Source organism: Aphelocoma coerulescens, chromosome 8 (genome assembly GCF_041296385.1).
Source record: "Aphelocoma coerulescens isolate FSJ_1873_10779 chromosome 8, UR_Acoe_1.0, whole genome shotgun sequence".
In the NCBI taxonomy this organism is placed as follows: domain Eukaryota; kingdom Metazoa; phylum Chordata; class Aves; order Passeriformes; family Corvidae; genus Aphelocoma; species Aphelocoma coerulescens.
The window spans coordinates 12,909,337-12,932,652 of NC_091022.1; positions in this window are offsets into that span (position 1 = coordinate 12,909,337).

Sequence of the window (23,316 nt, forward strand, 5' to 3'; positions counted from 1 at the left end):
TTAAGAGAAATTGTTTTTACCTTATCATTACATTTCTTTTTGACTGAGTCTTTCATTCAAATGAGGCTCTAGAAAAATATCCTGGCAGATTTCTTGAGAAGTATTTTCCCCTAATGCAAGTAAAATAAAAAAAAAAATTAAGAAAATTAAACTAAGTTAAATTAAATTTTAAAAATAGAACTCCCACCATTTTGTTTACATGGGGAGTAGTCTCTTTTCCAGTGCATTTTGGGGTTATGCAAGAGAAAACTTCTGCAGGAAACCTCCAAAATGCTGCCTATTCAGGACCATTATGGGCTTACACCTGTGATATCTTCCTGTAGTCAGGAATATCAGTGTTTTCTGCCAACCCAACAAAAGAAACCCTTCAGCCTCTGTGTTGGGATACATGGGTGACTGCAGACAACACCACAAGTTCAAAAGTTACACAAGCTCAGTTACAAGAAACTGAAGCATTTTAGAAATGGTTTCTTTTTTTTCTAACAAAACATACAATGCTGTATTTGCACATCATATTCTACTGAGATTGCATATTAAAATATGTTTAAATTGCTTCTCAAATAGAGAGAGGTTTTTGAAGCAAAATGAATAGTCATAATTTAAGCATCTTATCCTGAGGCAATTGTGTGATTTTTTAATTTCCTAATGGTATATTCTATATACAGTATGTCTAGCAGTTGCATTAAAAAAAGAAAAAAAAAGAAAAATTAGTTTTGTTCAGAATCAAGTGATGACAGTGGTGATAAATAAGTAAGTTCTAATCATATAATTGGCATTTATTCAGAAACATAATTCTCTTGAGACGGCTTGATTGCATTCATTATCACCAGTTAGAGACGATTTAATGTTTTTATCAGCCTGATTCCAAATGCTAAATTGGAGTACAGATGTCAGAATTCACTCCTAAATCAGCCTGCAGGGCTTTGTTTTGTTTTTCTTGGGCTTTTTTTGTGTTTTAAACATTTCTGAACTTAATTTCTGTCTTGAAACTTGTTTTGAAAACCTGTGTGTCAGCAAAAGCTTGTTTATAGAATTAAAATAAACCAATCTGAAGCTAGTTTATTTAAATCACTGTCAATCTCAAATCATTTGGTGTTGGTTTGACTATGAATTGTTTTACTGCTGTGCATGCCCTGGGATAGTGCCTGTGTCTGGATTTAGCACTTCAGGAACTGGCTAATGACTTCTCAGGCCTTTGTAACAACCTCACTGGAAGATTGTAAATTAAAGGCTAGTAGGTAACAGAAAAATGGCAGTAAATACCTCTCAGTGGCCATGCAAAGAGCAGTGAAATTTAGCCCCTTACTATGGACTGGGAAAAGCTGCCCGATACATTTTCTGGTTGTTCTTCCAGCCAGAGCATCTCTATAATGCCAGCTAAATTTCTGTTTACCCTTTGAACTTTGAAATAAATAATCATTTACCCTTTGAGACGTCCTTGACAAGCACCAGCTACTTTATAACACTGCAAAATGACATTTATCAAGCAGTTATCAGTGATCAGCTGTTCTTCTTTTGACTGGAAAGGGAAAACAATGGTGTAGTTCCTCTCTGGTCATGGTAAGGTTTTGAAACCTTCCAGAATTGTTTCAGAGAAAGCAATAATACACTCATAAAAACCTACTGGGTGACCTCAGATAAACCTTGAGTTGATCTTGGTGAATGCAGTCTTAATCCTCTCAGCAGAAGGTTACAGGAATCCTCTGCTCCTTACTGGTGTGTTCCCAGAACTGAAGTCAGTAGAGGAAGGTGAAAGGGAAGATAACTCAGATGTACCCAAACCTGAATATATGTCAGCCTGGCCCACACAAATTACTGTACCTTAGAAAACAAATAACTTTCTTTTGTGAATATGAGTTGCTAGTATAGCTAAACAATATCAAAATACATACAAGGTACATTTAAGGTTCAGTTCTTGACCAGAAGATATCCCCAGTATTATCATCTCATTCCTCTACTGACTATTTCCTTCCCTGCTTATAACAGAAAAATCTAGAAGTGATTAAATTTATTCTGGTGCATGCATTTTTCCCCAGTTGAACTTGGGTAGAGTTAAGCAGAAAAGGTGGTTAATTTTCTTGTGTTCATTTTGAAGAGTGTTCTTTTCTGCATCCCATTGCATATTTGCATGAGTTTCTCTGTGGCAGAGATTGCTCTCTGTTACTGGCTTCTGTTAGTGACTTTCTGTTCCTCTGTGCTCAGTATGCTGGTAATAGTGCATACTGAGAATATTTTCACTGAGCTTCTGTGGAAATGGAAAATAGAGATCACAAATCACAAAATTTAAGAAGAACTCTCCCTAAGTGCCCTACAAGTAGGGTGTCAGTTTTGTGTCCTCTTAAGGTGTCAGCACTGGAGCTATTATTTGAGATATTTCAATATCCCAAGATGTTTTTGTTTGTGTTGACATTTATTAGTGAGACAGCAGCATTCTTTTCTAAGGAGCCTGTTAGGTAACTTGGATCCATTAACCATATTAAAGTATTTTGACAATATATTCCTTGATGAGTCCTAGATTCCATGTGTAGGGAGTCTTAAAATTCATCCTCTGTGCCAGTGATACATTCCTTTCACCATTTCTGTAGAGAGCAGCTGAACTTAGACAAGTTTTGAATGTTTGAAAATGTTTAAGTACTTACAAGACTTAAGGAAGAATACTCAGATTTAAAAGCTGACTGCTGTGAATATTGTTTGCATTGGACATGTTCCAACACTGAGCAGGACAGTCCTGGCCATTAGACCTCCTGCTTGTTGAGGACTTTGTGGGGTCTGAGTTCCAAATCTGTGAAGGCAGGGATTTGTTTACCTCAGGAGCACATGATGTTGATGCCAGCTTTCGGAAATGAGATGAAGAACTTGTACTGATGCACTGCTGAGGAGTCAGGGCATGATGTCTGGGAGAAGGAGAGCTGTGGGAGGGACTGGGATTACATCTGCCCAGAGTGCTGATTGCATTAGGGTGGTGGAGAGACAGAACAGGACTGGGAATGGGGAGGGGAAGAAGAAAGGAAGACTGGGAGTCAGCACTTAAGAGGAAACTGGGACTGCATATGTCTAATTTCTGATAGACTAACACTGTACCCTTAATAATCATCTTTTAATTACAAATCAATGTAATGTGGGCCAATACATATATGGAGGTTATTTCTGGAAGTAACATTGCAAAATAAATGAACTGGTAAACACTAATGTTGTTCTCTTGAATGATAATTTATGTATCTAGTGATTCTCTTATAGAATCTCTGTCTGGAAATAAACCTCAATGGTTTAACATATTAACTATTTTTAAGTATTTGACTCCATCTGTTAAGTAGAGAGTAACCTGGTATCTGTCTCCTATTCATGCTTGAGCTTGGGTATTATTTTGGATTAAGGTCTGTCATTCAGAAATCATTCCTGTGTGTAATGTTGCTGTGTCAGGGCTGTGGCTGTTTTGAGACTTGATGAATCCAGAGATATCAAGATATATTTCAATAACCACTACTTAATTGCCCCTTCTTTTTGGGAGTATTTCTGAGACAAACAGCAGAGTTTTGACTGCAGACATCTAAGAAGCTGCAGCATCAGTGTAAGGTCATTTTCCAGGCTTGCTTGTGGAGATATGGTGGTGAAGTCACTGGGTGAAATCGTGGCTGTACTGGGGTCAATAAGAATTTTAGCAGGAACTGGATTTCACTTGGTAGGTAAACTGCCAGGGCCAGGACCTGTGAGCTTTTCTGCAGAGGAAATATGCTGCCTTTTGGGAGGAGCTGGGGAAAAGACAAACATACAGAGGCTGAGCCCAGTCATCTGTTACAATCCGCCATAAGCTTGCACACTACTGTGTTTTGAATTACATTTTGAATCCATGGATTTTAATATCCCATGAAATCCTTTGAGTATAGAGATTTTGGACCTGGATTCTTGTATGATAAACCTGTCTTTGCTAGAACTTCCCATAGGAAACTTGATAATATTTGTGCTTCAGATTCATTTCTGTACAATAGATGTAAAAAAATGGTAATCTGTCAGAGGTGTTATAGCCTTAAGCTAATTGAGATAAAGTGCAGTGCATGAAAGAAACCAGAAGATAACACACAAGAGATATTCTGACTCCTCTCTAGTAAAGAACTTAATTGTGAACTTAAATGCAACTAACTTGCATTAGTGCATCCAAAAAGTTAGGGAGTTTTTAAATTCCTTTGCTACTTCTTTTGCTTTAGAATGTATACATTGGGAGATTAAAGTGAGGTTATTTTATATTAAATACCCAAATAAACAACCAGTAACCTGGTAGACATGAGTACCCAATGTACATAATTTTTATTTTGCCATTGACACAGATTGAGAAATGAAAGTATTTGAAAAGAATAGAATATATCAGATAGAAACTTTATATAATTCTGTCCAAAATACATGCCACCACTTCACAGAGCATGGGAAAGAAATTCCCAATTTGTGCACGTTGAAAGCAAAAATATTCTGAATTCATCTATATGTGGAAGTAATTTGGACCAGTAGCTGTGTGGTGAAGCCAGTGGCCACACTGTACCAGTTGCATGGGAGGATTCAGACTCCACCCAGTGCTGTCTGTTCAGAGAGAACTGGTCCCTGGACCACATCTGGTTAAGCTTCAAGTGGAAGGAGAATATATTTTGTTTCTGTTTCCTCTAATCTCACTCTGTGACACAAAAGCAACTGTGTGATGTGAGGAGAACTAAGCCATCATTTCCAAATGTGCAGTCTTGGTCTGTACTAAAATACTTCTATAATCTTCTCTGCTTTTAAGTAGGGTGTGTCTGTGGAAGGATTATGCACCTTATTGTTGTTGCCAGTTAGAGTGCTTTTTATCTGTCTTTATTTTTCAAAGGAGAAGGAAATGTGAGATTATAAAATATTAGAAGAGTAGCTGATATTTTTCTGTTCAGAAAGAATGTTGATATTTTCTGCACATTTCTTTTGGGGTTTGGTGTTTGTTTTTCTTGGTTTTTTTAATTCTTCAAATTTTTTAGAAGCATCATGAAATCTAAAATACTTTGTTCAATTCCTCACACCTCTTTTTTTAGGAGAGGATCTTAGCTATTTGTCTCAGACTGGTCACTGAACTGAAACTACTGATATAATACAAAATACCAGAAGCAATAATTTTTTCATCCTTTCTTTCTTTCCATGCTCTCATTTCAAATTCTCATGATTACAGATTTTCAAGACTTTGAACATTGGTTCACATCTTATTGCTACCGTATATTTTATAAAAGTGAAAGACAAAAGCCTATAATGGTTTTCAGTGAAATCCTAATGCTTATTGAAAAGTCTGATTTTACAATCCATAGCTGCATGGTGGAGGCTGTAGTTTAGATTTTATGTTCTTCAGGAACATTCTCTTTCAGATTTAAAAAAGAAACAAATTATATGCCTTGCTAGTAAAATATGGTATAAGACACCATTCAGTTAAAAGGAATACAAATATCCAAAATAAGCATAAGAATTCACCCTTTTATTTTTGAAATTGTGATTGTGTCCTCACTGGGGGTTTATTCATCAAAACAGTAATAGCCATTATTCACTCTCTTTCCATACTGAGAGCCAAGTGACCACACAAAAAAGGAATTGTCAAAGTGATAATCCAGCTGTTTCTTGCTGCTTTTACCTTGAGCATTATAAAATTCATAGTTGCATTAAGTAGTTAGAAAATATTTATAAAAATAGCATTGCAGTTGGAGAATAGAGGGAAGCATGGTAAAAGCATATATTAATTACTTTGTAAGGCCAGGGGAAATGAGACAGTCCTATTAAAGCAGAGCATCTTTTGAGAAGGTTTTAGCATAGTTAAAAAACAACAAACATTATCTTTTTTGCCACTGCTGGTGCATTGCATTTTTCTGTCCTGACACAGCAAGGCCCCTTGGGCTGTTTGGGGTTGTGTTGGCCTGAGTTTATGGGGCTCGTTTGCCCATGTCCAGCAGCCTCACGTCCATGGTCTCCCCAGCTGGAGCGAGTGCCAGAGCTGGGAAAGGACTGGCAGCACCAGGGGTCAGTGCATCACAGCCCATGGCCTGCAGACACATGAGAATGGAAACCAGCTGAGAGAGAATTAAACCAAGACTGCAACAGATACATTTCGAATGAGACTTAAAGGAATTGAAGGCAGAGGATTGACAGCAGAAAGGATAATGGATTAAATGGGGGACAAGCAACATTACTACATGAAGTGGCACTCAGAATTTTCCCCAAAATAGCTAACTTGTGACTTAAACTTGCTTCAGAAATTTGAGGAACTATTGTCTATTCAGGAAACTGAAGTCCTTCCTCCTGAGGAGGTTAGGTAGCAGTGTGGAACCTGAAGTTTAAGGAAGTCAGAGGGAATCAACTGAACATCCTGGTTATGGAACATGACTATGCCTGAGCTGTGCATGGCTGTAGCTAAGGGTTAGCTGTATAGGGGTGCAGCTAAGAGGAAAATGGAGCAGAACACTGGCCTACAGAAAACTTCCAAGTATTTTCACTTTCACAGACAAGGAATGCAACCTATTAATATAAAAATTAAATACAGGCAAGAACCCTCCACAGAATCTGTATTTTGGAAAATTAGGTTTGTTTAGACAGGATATTATTGATGTTGTTTAAATCTATTGCCAGGGGTGCCTGTAGAAGCACCTCTGATTCTTGACTTGACATTTCTACTCATAAGCAGCAGTGGCTGGGCAAAGTGCAGAGTACCCTGGGATTTCTGGGTTTTTTCAAAACCAGCTTAATGGTTAATCTGTATATACTGTGTGCTGTGTGTAAAAAAAAAAAAAAAAAGTTAATCTTTTTAAATTTAAGCTGTTATTTTTCTAACTATCTGACAACCCACATAAATTCAAAACCGCTTTTATGGAGCTTTTCCATTATTTTTTGTTGCTTGCTAATTACTTTTCTTGCCCGATTTCATTTGCAGTTTGAATAAATAAACTGTTTGAGTCTACCTTCAGGTTATTGTAGGAATAGTCAATATGCAGCTATAATAAAATCATAAATTTCTTTGAACAGGCAATTTCGAACATATCCTTCCACAGAGTTTTAAAGTTCTATTATTGTAGAAGCAACTTGCTTAGGAGCTGCAAGTTGCAATGCTAATTTCTGAAGTTGGGAAGACATTTAAATCATGCATAGCTCTATATTCTGTACAGGTAGTTTGAATATTTGTGTGGTAACTTTGGTAAAAATGATTCTGTTGTGTATTGGAATGCAGAACCCTGAACAATTTTATTCCCCTTTTTATCTAAATTTAGGGAAGTTTTAGGCCTTGATCTAGGCCTTGCTGGGAGGAATCAGACTGCATGATTACTGCATAATGGATCATTTTTACCCCAGGTAAAATTTTACAAGTTAACTACTTCTTTTTCCATGATACTACTTTTTTTTTTTTTAAATGCTACTGTAGCTGATAATATAAAATGTCATTATTCCTATTTTCCTCATTCTCCTTCAAACCACCTGAGATTATCTTTATTACTTGGATGGAATTTGTCTCCAGGCATGCTTAAAAATCTGTTCAGAACAGGAGAATCGCTAACATGGAGTAAAATCTCAGAAATTGCCTGTTACCATTAAGGACAGGTGGTTTCATTAGAAATAGGACTTCCTCTTCTCATGTCAATGTGGCAGCAAAGTTAGGTCCTGCTGGGCACGGGGCGACAAAGGGAGCACGGTCTTGGCACACAAACTTTGCTTTCTTGCTTATTCTGTTAACAATGCACTAAATATCTGTTTCCTGCACAGGTTCAGTGGCATGGCAGTCACACTGCTCTCCTGCGATGCTTTTTTCATTTGTTGTTAGATATTTATACCATTTCTACACATTCTTCTGACTGTTAACCTGTTTTAAACTTGGTGGGCTTTGCTCCTGCAGCCCACTGAGCTCATGACTACCCTTGGAGCATGTATATCCCATTCCCTCAAATACTTGGTTTTCTCTCTGTATCCCTCTAGGCTTTGTAATTAGATCATAGAAAAGAAAATGACAGCTCCAAGTAGCTTTGCATGTATAAGCTTGAAAATAATAAGGCATTAATTTAATTTTGTCTAGTATTTATATCAATGCAAACACATTTGTGTTTGTAACACAAAGTAGTGGGCATAGATTAGCCATGATTTGGTGTATCAAAGCACCAAAAGGGATCATTACCAACACTATAAATGCTAAAAATTACTTAGGTATATCTAAATAGTCACAGAGATAATTGCTTTTTAGCTGCCACACAGCTATTTAATATTCTTTAGAGGTCAGTTTCCTAAGCCTTCTGTAGTACTACATTGTGCAAGGGCAGTTTGTAGAAGCTGTAAATGACAGAAATATACAAAAGATTTTATAATATGTAATATTTAATAGGCCACTAGTGGCTACTGCCTCAAGAATAAGAATTAGGAGGTCTCATGAAGAGTAATACACATCTGGTTCATGTTCTGTGGGTGTAACATGACCTTGATCTCTGGACTAGAAAAGAGATCATGGTGGCAAAGAAATTAATTCAGCTTGGTAAGCCCATGTTAGTGGCAATGGATGAGGTAATTTGTCAGACTGCAGGTGAGTTCACTGACTAAGATTTCCTTTCTTCCTCCTCTTTTCTCAAAATAACAGAGGGCTAGTAAGATCTTTTGCATCTAGAGAGATTTATAATCATAGCTGTGTGCTGTGTATATAATGTATAAATGTTGGGACTAGCCTGGGTCTTTGATACCTGCCCTAAGTAACATATTTCATCAAACACTGAATTAGTGGATGTTTAATCAGCTTGGGAGGCGTTTTTGAGGTCAAGGTCACTGGTACACTTTGTATTCAGTCAGAAAATTTGGTTTTTTCTTTTTTTTTTAAGGCAAACACCTAAATTCTAAAGTTTCTATTACTCAAGCATAAATGTCAAATAACCAGCCTTTTACAATACAATGAGCCTAATCTGTTTAAAGGTTGAAAACTTGAACTTGTTGTGAACCCAGGGAATGGTGCTGGGGTCTCCAGTGTCATATGAGTCCTAGACCTGAGAATACTGAGGTTTTCCATGCTCTTACCTCATGCATGATGAAAGGATGTAAAACGTATACCAGCCTTTTAAACCTCGCAGGGTTAGAGAGGGAAGCAGGGAGATGAATAGCCTCCAGCATGCTTGTGAATTTTATACATGAATGACCTCTCTGTTATTATTACATCCCACATCTGGAGGCTGGAAATCCTTATGGCTGTCCATATGATCACAAAACCCAGCATTTACCCAAGCTGGTGTATGTCAGGGTGTACCAGAGCTAGTTTTCCACGGAGGGAATGCCCAGGCACTGGAGGATGCAGCGAGATTTCTGCCTTCATTTTCTCTGTTGCAATGTGCAATTGAGATTGACTGCAAAAACTGTGGTAGTGTGCTTAAGCATCATGACCTGCAGGATATTCCAGTTCCCCAAATAGTATTTTTCTTCCCTTCTCTCCAGACAGTGATTTTAAAAGAAAATAACAAGAACAAACTGAAATAACAGGCAAAGAAGTGACCACATTTTGTTCCGTGCTAAGGTGCATTGTGCAGCTGGTCCCCTCATGTATTAGGAAGGGTCCAAAGTGAAGACAAAGGATGCAAAATGGAAAGAATGTGACAGAAGGGCAAGATTTCCAGAATACAATGACTCAGAGCAGGGAGGTCACTCTGGTGCCCAAAAGCTCTGAGTAAACAAGCTCTGCTGGGTCTGGTTGGGGCAGATAAAGTTACTGCACTTACCAGCTTTTTTTGCCCCCTTGCATTCAAATCATACATATGTATAGTGTTAGAACTGATAAACAGACTGAAGCCATTGTTGGCTGGATGCAGAATTGTTTTTTACAGGTCATGACATGGGGAACAATCTTCATTCAGTGAAATGTTCCAACACAGAGCCACAGATGTAACATTTACTAGGTCACCAAGTTCTTGCTGAGATGTAAGCAGCATCATAGATCTATGGTTATGTAACATCTAAGATTTATGTTTATTTTTATGTTTATTATGCTTACAGTACTTCCAGACCCAAGACTTCAGGGGTATATATAGTAAATATAAACAGATATAACCCCCTGCACATGCTAAGCAGCAGAATACAGCTCATTTGATCATCTGTAAACTTGGGATAGTAGGAGCCTGATACTGAGCAAAGGCAAGAAAAAGCCTCCCTTGGCCCTCACAACAGGGAGTCAGAGACCAAGGGGAGCTCCAGGGGCAGTCTGACTTTCACAGTCTGCATCTACATCTCAGATGCAGCTTGTGTGACTCTTCCTTACTGACACTGCCTCTTGGCACAGCCACAGTAAACTGGCATGAACTTACTGAGATTCATCTTGCTAACTAGCATGTTAGAATTCAATAGTAGTATTCAGTATTTGGTCAAATTTTCATTTGGTAACATCGGTAGAAGTATTTCATTGCTATGTGAAATATGATGCTCCACTATGTGTTAGAGATACTATTTTCCATTAAGAAATATTTTGTAATAGATATGAAATAGCTAGTCTTTTAAATGCAATAATGTTTATTAAATGTAGAGTAAGCAGTACAATCAAACACTGTAACCAATCTAGACCATTAGAACTTAATTATATAGTAATGAAGTCAGAGAGTATTTGTCTGTATTCCAAAATTTGTATTCCAAAATTTACTGCGGATTTTGTAGCGAAACTACCCATTATAAATATAAAATTATTTAATTCTGTGATTAGAGTTATGTCTCTGATTCAGTTTGTGGAGAAATGAAGAACAATAGATTTTTGGATGAAAATAGGTGAAAAAATTGTCATCAACTCTAGGGAAAAAAGTTTAGTCCAATGACATTGTATGGTTTAACTCAATTTTCCATAAGAACCTCTCTTCATAGGTTCTCATATCCTTGAGAAACCCTGAGTGGCTCTTTTAAAATATTAAATTTTTTTAAAACCCCCAGTATGAGTCATAAGAACAATACTCTTTACTTAAAATAAATTCTCATTTCACCCCATAAGGAAATACTTATTCAGTTTATTATTTGTTAATTGACAGTCTACTTTGCAAACATTATTCCTTGCTTCTAATTGCCTCTCAAAAGCATTTATTCATGCTCTTGTCTTTTGATTGATTATGGCTGAAAATCAAACATTGAAACTGAGCATTTCTTTTACCAATAGACCCCAGATTTAGTTTTTTCTGAGCATGAAGGTTTTCTTCATGTCATGCTTTCCTTAATGCATGAGTTGATTCACCTTTCCAGAGGAACATTTTCTTTCCTGATAGACTTTGACATTTAAAGTTTAAATCCTCTAGCAATGGCATAGGACAAAAACTCTAGGAGACAGGGTTTTTTAAAAAAATATTAAAAGAAGATGTCACTGAAAGTTTAAAATGGTAAAATTGCTCCTGCTTGTGAACTGTGACTAACCCAAGTGGAGGCAGTTTTTCCAGTAGTTGGACTTGAAAATTATTTTGTAATTTAACACTCTAAGGTGTCACTGTTAGATAAAGAATCCTATTCAGCATGCTATAGCATGTCCCTGGCCAGTGTGAAAACCTGAGCCTGATGTAATTCTGATAGGTTAAAGTTCCAGCACAGAAGTCCGATTCTAATTTTTTTCTTCCTTTTGGCTACAAGGCTTAGTAATTATTTTAGATTTTACGTCTTCTACCTTAGAGGCACATACATCAAAAAATACAGAAGTTGGGTATGAAGTCATTCATAAGTAAAAGTTAAAACCCTCTTGGTTCTGAGAGAAGTTATTTTCTCCAAAGCAGTGCAGCTGCCAACACAAAAATTTAGGATAAGTTTTAAATGTTTCTGAAATTACTGTCTACTTTTAAAGTGAGGATAAGAAGCCTGATTATATCCATTTTCTTCCTGGAGTAGCCCATTATATCTAGGCTGACTTACAGAAGATCTTGGAAAATTTTGACAGATGTAAGCTCTGTTCACACTACCCTGGCAGGAGCTGCCATGTGTCCTAAGAGGGTGTGCAGGAGTTCAGCGTGTTTAAGAATAACTACATTTGCACCCTTCTGTTTGCCTGAGGTATTACCAGAAGTCCCTGTTCACTCTCACTGTAAGAGGGGGGTAAAACAAAGAAGAACTAAGAAAATTGCAGAAATCAGGATGAAGCTCCCAGGTGATGCTGGTACCCAGAGAGGAGCTCTGCTCACAAAGCTCAGCATCAGCAGTTTCCCTCCTGAGGGGCTGAAGGACCAATGCCACAACTGCATCTGCTCAAGGGCCAGCACAACAGGCTCATGTTTTATTGAAATTGGCTAAATCCACCATAACAATGAGAGATGGCAAAATTTGGAATAGTGCTAACCCTCCAAAAAACAAAAGAGCTGTAGTAGCTTACTGTGTCTATAAGGTCCTTTCTTTTCATCTGCTTTACTTCCTCTTCCTTTTTAAATGTCTTTTAGTCAATCTTTTATATTATGCATGTTTTCTTTCAGACTGTTTTTTCTGTAATTTGCAATCTTCTTTAATTGCTTCTAGTTTTTCCTCTCTAAAACACTCTCCTAATCTGTAAGACATTTTCGAATTCCTAATTCAGCTTTTCTGAATCAATTCATCAATTCAGTATCTTGTAGGGATGCCCTTTACTTGGGAATTCAAGTGCTATTCTTCAGGATTGAGCATAAAATCCTCTCCTGACAAGAAAAGTTTTTAAATTATTGCTAACTTTATTATAACTATTATTTAGGCAAATATATAAAAAGAGGGTACTGATGTGGCCATAATGATTATTTCAGGAAATCTAAATTAGTCTTGAATTTTGAATTAGCCTCCTAACAATTTACTTAACCTTTTCTATTTAACAAGTAGGCAAACTTCTGTGTTTCTGTAGGATTCCACAGAAAGAAAATCATTCCCTCTACATCAGGGACTTCTCAGAATGGCAGATCAAAAGCTAATTTTGTCCTCTAATTCTATCTGCAGTATGTATTTGTTCATTCCCTTCTGATTGCTTTTGTTTTACCTGTCCTCTTTTCATTTTATGGGCATGGGCTCTGGAACTTCACTCTTTACAGTGCTGATACATCACTGGGTAGGATAATGAAAATTAAAAAAAAATTCTAGTTTTATAGCATCACACCTAAAATGAGCTTGGTCATCTGTGTCTTTCTAGATGGAAAAAATTCTAGGAAACTAAAGTAAATGGTAAAAAATAAAGTTTTCTGTGATTGTTTAAGTTGATAGTCATTGCTAACTAAATAAGAGGGAAAATGTAAAAAATACTTGTTCACATGCAGAGCTCTCATCATCTTAGGCTATGGAAAAGTAAACCAAAACTCTGCAAAAAATACAGGAAACTTAAATTGCAACTGGAAGCCAAACAGGGCACATATGAGGCAGTGGCATGAGGTGTATAAATACATTATAAATCATAGACTCTGCATGGATTTGCATGTTAAAAGGGGGTGAAACAGAAAATGACTGGGTCAGAAAGACAAATTAACGTTAGAAAAGAAATGTGTTCAGTCCTCAGCCATCCAGCAGCACCAGTCATACTTCCCTTCCTGTGAATGAGATTCCCATTTGCAATATGGAAGAGATGAAAACAACATGGGATAAAGTGGTTTTGAAGATATTCTTCAGAGCAGTAGAAAATCCCAGATTGTGCATGTTTAGTGTCACTGCACTGAGAGTTGCTCTGGAGAAAATGCAAGATCAGCTTTGAGAGGCATTGGGACAAGGGCCAGAAACCCTTTCTTTGTGTAGTGGAAAACAATGATTGAGGGGGATGTGAACTGTGTTATCTAGTCCAAGAAGCAAGCAAGATTGTGATCTTTAGTGTCTGCAGGAGACTTTAAGGATGAGGTTTCAGATGTGATGACCACAGATAAGGAGATAACAACCATTCCAGTTTGAGGAGAAGGGGTGAATATACTAATTAATTGTTTTGGGAGGGCAGAAAGGTTAATTCCAGAGGGCTTTACAGGAAAAAGCCTCATGACTTCTATTCAGTCTGTGCAGATGAGCGAAAAGCAACAAAAGGTTAAAGTTGAAAATAAGGTTAGAAGTAAAAGCAGCAGAAAGACCTGGTGGTGATGTTGACTATCATAATTCACTGGGGGAGCTGAAAGGACATAGAGAAATATTTGACAGAAAAGAAAAAATCAGTGAACATAAGGCAAGAGTATTCGAAATGCTAAGCAACAGCTATGTTTATGTATATAATTGTAATTGAACCATACTCTGATGACAGAGTAGCATTCAAATAAAATTAGCCAGCAGTTGTAGTGATAGACTGGACTAGAACTTGCAATGTTGATATGTTCCTTGCCATAATATTTATTTAGAAAACATAGAAGTAATGCAGATATTTCATTTCTTTCAAAATTTTAAGTCCAATTTTAAGTCCAATTTTAAGTCCAGAAATCTCTTTCTGCTGTGGTCAAATTTTAATTTCTTCCATTTCTCCCTTTTCTGTAACATATGGAAGTAAATTAAGGGTATCTGTGCATGATAAAGTTTTCGGTATAGAATGCTAATGGCTCTCTGTGCATAAGCTCAGATTTTCCTCATTCTGCCTTCTTTTTCTCTTTGCTACTTGTCAGTCTTTTCTAGATTAATTTAAATGTGAACAGTTAGAAGTTCTAAACTAATATCAAGCCATGGCTCCAGTGGAATTACTACAGAACAGAATTCCAGTCCCGGCTCCTGACAATGTAAGCTTCTAACTTTGCTCATCTTCACAGGCCTCCAGTCACTCACAGGGCCTTTCATCAAACCCTCCAGTCTAACCATGAAAGTATCTGAAAGTATCAAATCATAAAGTTTTATGAAATACACTTAAAAATAGTGTGAACATAGTTGAGCATGCTGCACATTATTTTTTATCATAAACCGATACAGATTTATTCTGCTGCAAGAAGCATCACAGTGCTGTGTTACAGCAGGAAGGTATTCCCTGGGTGGAGCAACTCCTGTGTAATGAAGGCCTAGAGCATGGTTCTGCCATGATGCAGTGCATCATTAAACGCAGTGAGATTTGGGATCAAACTATCAGAACATCATTGGAAAAAAAAAGGATGCAAAGAGCTGATAAAAGCCAAGAGGCTCCAGCCTCTCTACTTTCCCCATCCAGACAGGGTTTCTGTGTTTCCCAGGGCAGCTGCTTTGGATGTCATTTACCTGCTCCTCTTTGGAGAGTGTTCACAGCAATGAAAGTATTTCTCCTTCAGTGTGACTTTGTCCAGGAGTATGTGTAAAGTTGTAAGTCTGTAAGTTAATACAGAAGAGGACTTGCTGCCTGTGTAAACCTGTAGATAGGGATGTAGCACTTGCATGAGTTGTGGGACTGAAGCATGAATGAGTGGAAAATTAAATGGATGATTCCTTCCCAAAAAGTCTAGCACCTGAATGCAAAAAGGAATGAGGAATCAGGAGGAGCCTATGCACAATGAAATTTGCTACTGTTTTTCAGTTAAAATTCCACAAAATTACCACTTTTATTGTAATAAGTCCCTGGTGTTTTGTGGTGAGCAGCTGCTTAGAAAGGAAAAGATTAATATTGTTGTCAATTTACTCTTTCCCCGTTGCTTTATGTTCCTGTCCCTCCTCTTTCTCCTTCCATCTTTTATGGGCCCAGGTGTTTTCTTCCCTGACATAGCTCAGCTTTACTGCTGTGTGTGAGTCTCACGATACTCAGAAGAGTAAATAATGCTGGTTTGTACCAAACATGTGTAACCTATGACATCTCTGATAAGTTCTTCACCAATTTTGCTTCAATTTTCTGTCACTGATATAATGAAAGAGAGACAATACGTCAAGAAAGAAGTGGGAGATGAGAAAATAAAAGGAAAGGGAGAATCAGTGGAGAGCAGTAACAGAAGTTTTACATGTTTGTGCCCTTGTGGAAAAGAAAAATAAATATTGCCAAGCAGCAAGAATGACACAGGATGAGTCTTCCATGGGGATGTTACAGAGCAGAACACATATTATTTTACCTCATCAAGGCTCATTTCTTAATTTAGGGAGAAGTTGCATTTGTTTCTTGAGTAGAAGAAGAAAATAGAAGCAAACGTGACTCACACTCCCCAGGCATGATTCTATCCCACTATTTATGGAGTTAAAGAAAGTAGTATACATTCTTTTAATTCACAACCTGGGAGCAAGGCCTCATAATGAGACTGTCAATAGTCTGCTGAATCCTCTAGTCTGCTGCATGCATATTGCCAGCAGAGTGGACCCAGTCACTGGGAAAGCAAATTTCTTTCAGTCAAAAGGCTTTCATTGTTTTCATGAATTGATATACCCTGCTCAGGTTGTCTTCTGTCAAAATACACATTGGAAAAGTTCTGTGACCCCTTTATCACCATTTCCAGACTCTTTGGGGTTCTCAGCAGTTCATGTAAAGGAGCGAGTAAAAATCCAACAGGTCATATTATCTACAGTGGTGTTAGGGTTATTTGAGTGAGTTTTGGTTTTGCTGGGCAGGAGGGAGACAAAGTGTAAGATTGCTTTATGAAGAGATTTTCCATCTGGAGGTGAGTAAGCAGTCTTGCACAAGTGTTAAGAAAGTCTATGCTGAAATTTTCTGCTTGAGATGAACATTCTGTTTCTTTCTCCTGCTGTAGGCACCTGTGTTTTTCTGGATTACAGAAAACTGGGCTGGCTGGAGTAGAGCAGCGTCCCAAAATGTCACCTGGCCAGGAATTACACTGTGCCCTGACTTTCCCTGTTACTCTACACCTTTGAAAATGAGGACTATATCTTTTCCACTGTCTTCTAACATCTCAGGTATGGCCTTCCTCTGCATGTGCAAACTGCAGCTATCTGTGGAATATAGAAACACACCTTTCACACACTCAAGTCTCCTGTCTCAGTCTCTCACATATGTAGCTGCTATATCAGCAGCATGAAGGCTCGGAGCCAGGACCTTCCAGAAGCAGGGAGTGTGGTTCATCAAAGCTTGAATTGAAAAGCTGCAGCTCTTTGACCCTCTTTGTCAGACACTGGACACTGACATGGTCTGTGCCTCATAATCTAGGGAAATCAGAGATTAGTGTTTACACAGTTCCTTCTTCAAAATTGGCATTCCAAAAAGTGGCCTGGAGGTACCACTCCATGCATTCCTGTCACTTAGCACCTCATGACTAGAGATGCATCTTTAAATATGGTGCTCCTTGTTTTTTGAATCAGGGTCTGCTTGGCTGGTTCTAATGTGTTAAGATATAAGCCTATTGAAGAACAGGAGTGGAAGTAATTTCAGTGATATATTTAGGGCTGGTGTCAGGCACTGACACTGTTTATAGTGACACCTACAGCAATTGCCTTGTCAGATTTAGGCTTCTTCAGCCGAGATAATTTAAAAACCTGTAGAGCTGATGTAATCTCTGGTATTAAACAGCAGTTTCTCTTAATGCACTGGAAGGTATGCTCACACTTTGGAAAGCATATGTTTATCTTGCTGAGAACTTGTCAATAAGGCAGTGTATGGAAAGAGTGCAACATGGAACCTGCTTCATTAAAAGCTGAAAGAAAGACTGTAAGGACAGATCAAGAGTTCAGTCACACTGTCTCTGATAGAATTATTTCTCCAGCAATCTCTGGCTAATGGACTTGCTAAGATAGAGTCTGGTGTTTAGTAGCATTTGGTGATTTTTTTCTTCAAATAGTGCTTTAAAAAAACAAACAAACAAACACCAAAACCAAAAAATACCTGCTTTGTTACTCAAGAATATTGTGCAGCAGTGAACTTCTGCCTTTGCTTATGCATTCTGTGTGATAAGTGCTTTGATAGTTTTATATTTGTTTCTTGACTATATCAAGTTCCCTCTTATTTTGCTGTCAAAGTAGTGTAAATTAATTATGTATTGTTGTTCTGTTCTATTAATTTTTGTAATAGTTTTCTATCCTATTTAATTGGGACATCTCTTCCAAACTAAAATAGCCTATCTTATCTAATCTCTCCCTTCACAGAAGGTGATCTATTAGATCTAATCATAATTGTCAGTCTTCATTAAGTCTTCTTAATTCCGCTGTTATCTTTTTTAAGGTGAAGAGAGCGAGCATACATGCAATATTCAAGGTACAGATAAACCAAGGGATGATGCAGTGACACTAGTGGTAATTTCTGGCTAGCTCTTTGGTTCTGTTTTCAAAATTCATAATCATCTTCATCATCATCCTTTTTTTAAGGGTAACCCTTTCACTGCCTGCCCACAAAAACATTAAGATTTCTTTTCTGAGTACTGGCTAATTTAGATGCCGTTAGTGTATCCATGTGGTTAAAATTGGTTTTGCTCTAGGTACATTACTTTGAATTTATTGATGCTGAATTTTATCTGCCACTCTTTTCTTTCAGTCACTCTGTATCATAAGATCCTTTTGAGCTTTTTTGCAGGTTTTGTCTTTAGTACCTTGAATAATTTTATCACATCAGCAAATTTCATCCTGTCACTGCATAGGCTCTTTCTGGATCATTAATAAATATGTTGAGGGACACTAGTTCTCTTACAGATACTTGTAGATCTCCACAGCTAACTCCCTCCAACCACTGTGAAAAGTGACTTCCATTATCAGTTAGATAATAATTTGAGGATTTTTCCTTTTACCATAGGAGAATTTTATTTGGTCTTAAGTCTTTACTTGTCAAAATTGCTAACTTCATTTTCAAAACTCCTGTAGACTAAATCCATGAGTTTGTCCTTCATGTTCTCATGGCTTCCACAAAAAACTTCTGCTTGGTTTGTGTGATACAATTTTCCTGTATAAAATTATACTGTCTTTTCTGCACTTTATCATATGTATCAAGGCATTTTCTATCTCAACATATTACACAAATTTCTGCCTGGCATCACACTTAGGTATTGGTGGTGTTGGTTCTGCTGAGAGCACATTGGGTCCATAAATGCATATTTAAGACCCTGCAGTCAGTTTGTTCTACACTGCCTAGATGCACGTTGGTGTTCATGTATTCGGCACCTAGAACTCATTATGTGATAAATATAAATATTAGACCATAGACTGTGGAGCTAGCACATATTTAAGATGAAACCTGACAATGGTTACTTTTTAAAAATTTATCTGCCCTTACTGAGAGTAGTAAACAAGGAGATCACAGATTATTTTACAGATAAAAAGATAAAACAAAAAGTACAAAGGTCAGAAAATGAGAATCACTGTTCCTTTTACAGCCTTTTTTTTGAATCTTGATGAAATGTCCTCACTGAATGTGGCATATCCAGTCCAGCCCTGTTGACCCAACATAGCTGAAGAAATAACAAACACAAATTACCCATGACTTTTCCTCAGTTGACTTAAGGCACAACAGTGTAATCATAAAAGGCAGCATTAACCAAGAAACAGAGGACAGCTCTGAGCTCAGGTAACATACTAAATCATTCTTGTTCCAAAACCTACGTCTAATACTGTCTAAGTCTTTTTTGTAATTATTTTATTTAAAATTCCATCTTTTCTCTGTGGTAACTGTTACTTTGAGGTGAATCTCATTCTATAGACATAAAAGGATGCAGTTGATAGGAATGCATAAAAATCATTGAAATCAGACGTATTTGTTCAGAATATATACTCATGCACACTCAGATATAGAATATGTTTATGCTAGAAGAAATAAAGTGAGCTACAAATGTTTCCAAATCACAAAAAGTTTAAGTGATAAAATGCAATGTGAGTGTACTTTGGTAATAAATAACTCTAATATCACTTTAAAATATAAGTTAAACTATCAAATAGCCTGTAGACTTTATCTGTGAAACAGAAAGCTGAGTATATTGTCTTATTTATTCTCATCTTCTACCCTGTCAGGAGAGCATGATGGCCTTTCAAATACGTAGTTCTTGAGTAAGAGTCAATATAAACCAAACTGTGTGGGATTATATATCTTTAGCTAAATGGATACAATATGATACAGATCATTAACTCTAAACACCTCATCCATTCATCTTTACAACATACATACTGAGGCTGCTGGATGAGAAATGCTGTTGAGGGCACAGACCATTTTTAACAGTGATAGAAGTGTAAAATAAGTAAAAAAAAAAAATAAAAAAGAAGTTCTTGTGAATTTTGCATGAATTATTTTTTAGTTTAAATAACATTTGCTACATATACCTATTCTCACAAATGTTTACTATGTGTCACCCTGGAATATAAAATGGGGATATGTTTACTTTGAAGGGATGAAGAAACACAGAATGCTGTTTTACTGTCCTGGTGTGCTACTTTACATTGTTCTTTTTATCCTCCCACAAAGATGACTCCTGTAATACAAGGAAACAGTTCTCTAGATGTTACTGTCTTCAGCTAATCATGGTAAGTTACAGTGTGTCATTGCTGTTACCTACAATTCATATTTAGATAAATCTCACAGCCTTACAAGGCAAGGAAAGCCTGTATTTATAGGCTTCTGAGGCCATATTTCTATTTCAGAGATAAAAATTTATTTGGTAGCAGAAAACATCCCAGCACTTTAAAATATAGATTTTCAACTGCGGTGTATTGTTAAAATTTAGTGCAGCTTTTACATATAAGTACTTCATGGCTGTATTTTATAATGAAAAGCATAATCTACATTTACAGATTACCCTGTGGACTTTATACTCACTGTACCAATTTATTCAGATTTCTTGTCTGGTCTGTAAAAGCATTTTTTCCTCTCTAGCTATGGTTAAATAAATGAAAGGGTAGATTCTGCTATTAAGGTCAAGGAAATAATACAAAATTTTAAACTTAATGGAAACAGGGAGGGGAAAAGCTGTAAGTTGTGTTCTTTTTATGAATAACCCACTAGGATGCAATCACACAAAGAGATCATGATCAAAATTTATTCATGAAGAAAAAATAGCAGCTGTTATGTCTGCAGTTTATTGGAAAACTAACAGCTGGATTTGAAATCAATGTTATTATTATATATTTTGATTGAGGTTACATTATAAGGATCATTTTCAGCAATGGAACTGACAGTTCCTCAGCACTGCTGGAGAGAACAATGATTGATCAAAAAAATGTACAATTACTGGCTTTCCAGTTGTTCCTGATAAAATACCACCTATAACCAGGTGGAGATTTCTTTGAAACCCTTTGAATGCTAACAGCTATTGCCTACAGTTATTTTTGGATGCTTTGTAGTGCAGACATTGGTATAACTATTTCAAATATCAACGATATTTAAGCTACATGTTTATCTGCTAATGATAGTTGAATGTTAATGATTCATAATAAATAAATTTTTTTACTGTAGCTCCATTATATTTGTGCTAATATTTTCTTTTGTCAAAGCAAAGATTGAAAACCCAACTCCTCTTGGTATGGAATTTAGGTGTAGAAACTGTCTCCTTTTGCCCAATACCATTCACATTTGACAAATCTTGACCTGGCAGTATCAGATTTAGCTGCTTGGCCTTTGTTTCCCTTCTCTTCCCTCAGCATGACATCAGCATTTTATGTATTTGGTGAGAAGGTTTTCAGCTCCTTCTTTTGCTATTATTTGTGCTAAAAACTTGCAGAAATATATTTCCTGTACTACTTCTCTTTATACTTGTCACAGGTAACATTGAACTACCTGAATGATAGGAGAAGGATTGGTTAATAGACCTAACAGACTTGGCCCATCTCCTGTTTGTAGGTACTGTCATCATTGTGTTAAAGGGTGGGAGGAATGTCAGGAGTAAATGGAAGGTGGTGTGAGGAAAAGAATAGAGGAGCAGGAAGATTTTTGTGTGTTTTTAATCCATAAAATGTCAGTGTCTCACAGCCAGATCAGTTTATCCTAAAGGACAGTAAGTACTGACAGCATAGTAGGAGCAAGTTTTCCAGTATGGAGTACTTTAGGCCAAATGTCACCCAGTGCACCTTGAACATCTACCCCATAATGCCATACGGAACAGGAATCCATGAAATTCAGAATTATGTGTGAAGAGGGCAGAATGCATAGAAAATGAAGTTAGAATCTTGGATACCTGTCTAAACCTGGTGTATTTCTCTCCAAGCTGGGTGTAAGTGCAGTTATCTTTTACATTATTGTTCACAAAGCATTCTTCAAAAGAAGAAGCAATGCATATATCTTAAACACCAATGGAAATGTTCAAACATCCAAAATGGCAGAGTTAGACTTTCTGGGTTTTGTCGAGGTGCTTGGATGCACTTTCATCCATGATTTGTTGCTCATATTAGACAACATTTAGTCTTATTAGAGTAGGCTTTGCTATGCTTTGCATAATCACTGCATGGATGCTTCTAATTTTGTATCCCTGAAACAGAAGAGTCCCAAGTACATGTCATTTGTACAAAACCTCTAAAAGTTAATTGCAATTTAAATCCAGGACAGCAATAATTAAAATAACTGCATGAGTGTTTTTCAGTGTTGGTTTGTATGTTCTCGTATTACCTTTTGTCTCCTGTGTTTACAGACTGTATATTTGCAAGTGAAATCCCTCTTTTGGTATAGTCTTTGCTTTTCAAAGAACCTATTGGATTTCCTTTGTGTAAGGGTTTAATAATAAGAGTGATGGTTAGGATTACAAAAATGCCTTTTCTACCCTCAAAGTATCTCTTCCCAATGGCAGTGAGGAAATAATCATTGCTCCTAATGGCAGAGAACAGGTAAATCTTCAAACCTTGTGGCTCTATTGTATTCCTTCATATCATCCCCTACTAATATTTAATCCTTTCAAAAATCCTTTGACTGGGTCTTTCTTCTCCTCTGAGCTTCATTTTCCTAAATCTTCTCATGCCTTTTGATACAGTTAAGAAGATTAGACAGACTTAGGAGCAAAATTTCCTTCTCTCTCTCTTTCTCTTTTTTCTAAACACACAAAGACTTCAGGGTGTCTCTTAAGAACAAGCTATTTTCTGAAATTACAGTGATTGTGTCAGCAGTCTGGGCAGCCACGTGGCACTTAACTCCTAATGCAGTGTCCATTTATCTGAAGGAGCTGTTCCCTTGAGTTCCTTGGGGTTGGGATCAGGCCCTTTCCATCCATTTCACACTCACCACATTTCATCATTTCTTAATTAAATGAAAAAGAAGTGGTCCAAGCACCAGTGCAATGAAATGCTGACTTTATACCAAAGATACGTAAAAAGAACATCTGTTCGATCCTCCATCACATCTGAGACTCCCACCTGAGTGGTGTTTGTGGCATATCGAAAAATGTGTTGCCTTTTTCACAGATGGCAACCATGAGACTTTGGGGCTGGCCTAAGCTTGTGACACACAGATCTTCTCCCAAGAGAGCCACTGGCTTCCTCTTCATCTTATGTAGAAAACTGTCTGGGCAACAGCTACAAGAAAGAAGAGGAGCTCAAAAAGCTTGATTCCCTTGATTTTGCCTCTAGGCTACAACATCTTGGGCAATGAGTGCTGCCATCCTTGAT